We start from the raw sequence: 6,000 nt of genomic DNA, 5'->3' as shown, positions 1-6,000 counted from the left end.
GAAGGGGAAGAGGGAGGAGATGCAAAGAAATAAGTGAGCCTTACTTTCATGGGATTTGACTTAAGGAGGGAATAATACACACTCAATTGGATATGGAAATCTATTTTACCACGCAGGAAGGCAAGGGGAAAGGATATAGGAGAGGGAGGTAATAGAAGGGACAGCAAATTAGGGAAAGGGATAATCAGAAGCAAACACTATTGTGAGAGGACAGGTCAAGGGAGAGAACAGAATAAACAAAGGGCAGGATAGGACAGAGGGAAATGTGTTCAGACTTTTTCTATACAACTATTATGAAAGGGCTTTGCATTGTTACACATGTATAACCTATATTGAGTTGCTTGTTTTTTTTTTTTTTTTCTGTAAGGGTGGTTGGGGAGGGAGGGAGGAAATATGAAACTCAAAGCTTTAAAAATGAATGTTAAAAATTGTTTTAGCATGCAACTGGAAATTAAGCTATACTGGCAATGGAGTATAGAAATCTATTCTGCCCTACAGGACAATAGAGGGGAAGGGGGATGGAAAAAGGATGAGTAATAGAAGGGAGGACAGACTAGAGGAAGGGGTGGATTGGATACATGCTGTCCTGGGATGGAGTGTGAGTAGAGATGGGGAGAACATTTTTAATTCAAGTTCTTGTGGAAGTGAATGTTAAGCACCAAAAGATAAATAAATTACATATTTAAAAAAAAAGAAAAGAGAGAAGGAATAAAACGGATGTCCAGAGGAGGGCAACTAGACTGCTGAAAGGTCTTCATTTCATGTTATAGGTGAATTGATTGATTGGGCAAAAAGAAGACCTGGCCCAGGGAGGAATATGGTAGCTATTTTCAAGTAATCAGAGAACTATAACATAACGGAGGGATTTGAATTATTATCTTCTACCTCAGAGAGCTGAACCAAGAGAAATTGCAGAGGCAAATTCAGAATTGATATGAGGAGAATCTCCTTATCTATTGCAGCTGCTGAAAAGTGGAATGGGAATGATGAGTTCTTTTTCCTTAGAAGAATTTCCTCCAAGAATCACTTGATGTATTTTATCATGGGTTCCCTTTGTGCAGAGATTGGAAATGATAGCTATTGAGATCCCTACAAAACATCAAATTATCTAATTATATAATTTTAATATTTTGCTTTGATATAAAGTTGTATAGAATAATAACTTACTAACTAGGCGTACAAAGACAAACTGAAAAAAAGAAAAGTTACAGTGCCCTCAACAAAGTTTTATTTTACTGGGATCCATACTGTGGTTAGAGGGTTGTAATTAAATGGGTTATTTTTTGTGACCATTCCTTCCATCCTTTCTTCCTCTCTCTCTATGTCTTTCTTCTTTCCTTCCTCCCTTCACTCTTCTTTTCTTTTTCCTTCCCTCCCTCCTTTCCTTCTTCACTCCCTTTCTCGCTCATTTCTTCCTTTCTTCCCTTCTTCCTCTGTCTCTCCTTCCACCCCTCTCTCTCCCTCTCTCTTCCTACCTACCTTTCTTACTTCCTTCCTAGTTTCCTTCCCTCCTTCCTTCCTAGTTTCCTTCCTTCCTTCCTTCCTTCCTTCCTTCCTTCCTTCCTTCCTTCCTTCCTTCCTTCCTTCCTTCCTTTCTTCCATACCTTTCTTCCTTCCTTCCTTCCATACCTTCCTTCCTTCCTTCTTTCCTTTCTTCCTTTCTTCCTTTCAGGACTTTTAAAAGAAAGTATTGTTAAATTTAATGTTAAATTACCATGTGGGAGGAGAAAAAACTTACGTGACTGTGTCAAGGACACACAGGTAGTAAACCATAGAAGTGAGAAATTCCCTGAGTCCACTATTTTTCATTGCCATTAATTTTTTTAAAAATATAAAATTACATTTAAATTTTATTGAGCATTTATTTATTTGTTTGTTTATTTTTGTTTGTTTGTTTAGGTGGGGGGGAGTTAAGGCAATTGGGGTTAAGGTGAGTTGCCCAAGGTCACATAGCTAGTGTGTTAAGTGTGAGTTAGTGTGAGGCCAGATTTGAATTCTTTTTACTGAGAATTTAAAATTGGGCATTGATATAAATAGCAGGACTCAGTTATTTACATTTTAATTCATTGTTTTCCATGAATGAAATGGAATTTAATTAATTGAAATGCAGATAATAACTAAGCAAGTCACTCCAGGCCCATATGAAGTTTCTTTGTCCATTTATTCCCATTAACTTTTCATCTTACAGTAGTTAAGTTTTATTCCTGTTATTACTAATTACTATTTGCTCCATTTACTTATTTATCTACTTTTTAAGTTTATTCATCTATCTGTCTATTTATTTGTTTGATTTTACCATTATGTGTCGATTAACCTCTCCAAACTCTAGATGGCTATCAAGACTATAAATGGTAGAAAAGGTGTCTACTGCATGGGGAGGTGCAGTTTTCTATGCCAATAAAATAACAGGCCCATTATTTATACTATTCTTTCATTAATGACTCATTATATTTGACTGTAAAAATGTGTCAGTCTTAAATATATAATGGTATTCTGCTACATAAATATTTTGCAATTTATTTAACCATTCCCACCTTGATGGACTTTTATGATATTTGTCCCTTTTTTTTTACGAGAGTTTCAAAATCTTTGAGCATAGAAGTCTGTTTGTATTCTTGATAACACAATAGAGGCCTATATTGTGTGAAAAAAATGGGTTGAAAGATCCCTTCTTGATTTCCGGTGAATTTCTGGTTTTTCTATTGTATCTTTCTTTAACTATTCCTACTGTCTGCAGTCAGACAGTGGAAAAGAACTCCTTCTGAGAGGTTATAGCAATGGTAGGAATGATAATTGTTTACTTTGGGAACCCTGGCACTTTTATTGCTAAGTGATTTGCATTCACATTTGAATACCTACATAAATTATGGGTCCATCTGTACCTCAACTCAAGAATCCATCTGTATTTAGGCTTACCAAAATAACTATGCTATTTTAAATGTTGACATTTCTTTATTTATACATTTTTTTTCTATTTATTTCTACACCAACCCCCCCTCTATTATTCTCATTGGATTTTTCTATGCACCCAGGAAGAAAAATCTTGGGATGAAAACAATGCAGAGTAAATGTCAGAGATATAGAAGGTCAGATTTTCTAAACATGCCACAAATTAACTTGGTTACTAAAGACAGGTGACCATATAATTAAGACCTAATAGTTTTTCAGGATGTATTTGAAGGTAGGATGGTTGGATCATTGAACAAATGAAATGAATGAACATAAATCATCTTTCCCCACTAGTGAAACAGAGGGCCTGAACACAATACTTCCCAAATGTTTTCTTATCTGGAGCATGGGTATACCATCCATTCTTCTCTGTCCTATTCTGTGGATAGTTCTGTGTATTTCAGTCCTATCTAATGAGTATTTATTAAACACTTGTCCTCTCTAGCTGACTATAAGAACTGGAGATACACAGAAAAAGACAAAAGCGTTTCTGCCCTTTAAGGAGCTCACAGTGCCCTGGGGAAAGAGAGAGAGGGAAATAGCATGAAAACAGATAGGGATAAAGACTGGATTTGTTATTTTATTATGTTAAACAATTCCCAGGTGAAAAAAACTCCCTTTATCAAGGCACCTTGGTACCTTCTGCGTCATTTAATGTTCTAGGAATTTGACAGAAGCACCAAGAGGTAAAACGTGCATCAGAAGCACACCTTCAAGATATTCCTGACTTTAAGATTGATGTTTTCTTCCAATATATCAGAAAAGAACATAAAACATATACATAGTACATTAAAAATAATTTGGAGGGATAGGGAAAAGACACTAATTAGAGTACAAGACACCATATTGGAGTCATGAAGTGAATGGACAATTATAGGAATTGAAAGTCAGGGGAGATTATTACAAACATGAGAAACAATAGCCTATGTTCTGTAAAACTACAGAAGTAGAAACCAGATTTTTGTTTTGGGTTCAAAATGTAAGCCAGTTGATATGGAATTCATAGATTGTGGTGGGATGATTGATAATCATTCTGTAAAAAAAGGAAAGAGCTATAAATACGAAATAGAAGCTATCCTACAGGTAATAGGGGGCCACTAAAAGCTTTTTCTACATTTATTTATTCAATTTTAAATTTACAGAATAAATTATAACACAGTAATGGTCCATCACAATCATATGCCACAACTTGTTCAGCTATCCCCCTGTTGATGGGCTTCATGGAAGCCTTTTGGGGACAGTAACAGCACACTCAGAACTCAGTTTTAGGAATATAAATTTGGCAGCTGGAAAAAATTGGGGAGAGAATACAACAGAAAATCAGGGATTGAAGTCAGGAATGTACGAATACTTTGGGATGATGATCCAGCAAAGGTCACTGTGTAAGAGAGTTCAGATAAAAGATGAACTAACAGAGCTAAGGCTCATGGAAACCCAGTGAAAAGGGTACATTGAGAAAAGGGGAGCAGTTAAAATGTCAAATTCATCAACTAGGTAAAAAAGAATGCTTAAGAAAGGGCATTTGACTTAGTAACTAATAAATCTCTGATATCCTTTTAGATAGCAATTTCTGTTGAGGATGAGGGGGTTGTAAAGGGGGAAGATAATTGGAAGTCAAATTATAAAATAATAAGAAATGAGAGTGGTAAAGTCAGAAGTGGTGAAATAGTCTTGATAGATTTCTTTCTAGCTTTCCTTCCTTCCTTCTTTCCCTCCTTCCTTCCTTCCTTCCTTCCTTCCTTCCTTCCTTTCTTTTTCTTCTTTCTTCCTTTCTTCCTTCCTTTCTTTTTCTTTTTCCTTCCTTCTATCCTTCCTTCCTTTCTTTGTCTCTTTCTCTCTTTCTTTCTTTCTTTCTTTCTTTCTTTCTTTCTTTCTTTCTTTCTTTCTTTCTTTCTTTCCTTCCTTCTTTCTTTCTCTTTCTTTCTTTCTTTCTTTCTTTCTTTCTTTCTTTTTTTCTTTCTTTCTTTCTTTCTTTCTTTCTTTCTTTCTTTCTTTCTTTCTTTCTTTCTTTCTTTCTTTCTTTCTTTCTTTCTTTCTTTCTTTCTTTCTTTTTCTTTCTTTCTTTCTTCCTCAAATGGAAGGCAGTGACAGGGATTTCTGATTCTTCTTGTATCATGCCATTTGATGATATACAGAAAGGTGCCAGACCTTTCCTTGGTTTAGGAAATTCCCAAGTAAGAAAACTCATTCTTCCAAAATATCAACCTTTTCTGAAACTTAAGACCTTAGAATAATCCCGACAGCACTAAGTTCAGTGACTTTCCCAGTGTCCCTCAATCAGTATTTATCAGAGGTAGACATGAATTAAGGTCTTCCTGGCTCCAATGCCAACTCTCTATACACTATAACATGTTGGCTCTCACAGATTTGAAAAAGAATATCATTAAATCATTCAGTATTGACAATAGGTTATATTTATACTTTCCATTCTCTGCCCACGGTTGTTCAGTGAGAATAGGAATTAGTTGGAGCTGAAGCAAGAAAGTTAGTCTATAAAAAGCCAGTTTAGCAGCATGTCATGATGTATAGATTTTTCAAGCTGGAATGGAATTCAGACATCATCTAGTTTGATCCTATAATTTTGCAAAAGATAATGAGGTCAAGAAAGATTGCTTCACTCATGCTCACACATAGACCCTAACTTACTTCAGTCTTTATCTCCCCAAATATATGAGACCTTTCCTCATTGCCCAGGTACTAATGCCTGCCCCCTCTCCATTATTTTGTTTTTATTTTGCATGTGTTTTGTCTATGATTCTTTGTTTTATGCATAGAATCTCCCCTAGTAGTATGTAAGCTCTTTGAGGTATTTTCTTTCCCTTTTTTGTACTCCCCACACTTATCTGAGGTTATCTTATGTACCTGGCACATAGTAGAACCTATACTATAATTATTAATGGATCCTCTTTACAAGAATCATTACCAAGATACTACTGGGGAGAGAAAACACAGACAAAAAGTTGCAATAGACAATTTGCAAATATTTATGAAATCTTATGTTATTTTAAAGTAAATAAATTAATCTGATGTCTAGATAGATGGGATGGGATT

The sequence above is a fragment of the Notamacropus eugenii genome, chromosome 6 (genome assembly GCF_028372415.1).
Source record: "Notamacropus eugenii isolate mMacEug1 chromosome 6, mMacEug1.pri_v2, whole genome shotgun sequence".
Taxonomy (NCBI): Eukaryota; Metazoa; Chordata; class Mammalia; order Diprotodontia; family Macropodidae; genus Notamacropus; species Notamacropus eugenii.
This window is presented reverse-complemented; position numbering follows the sequence as displayed.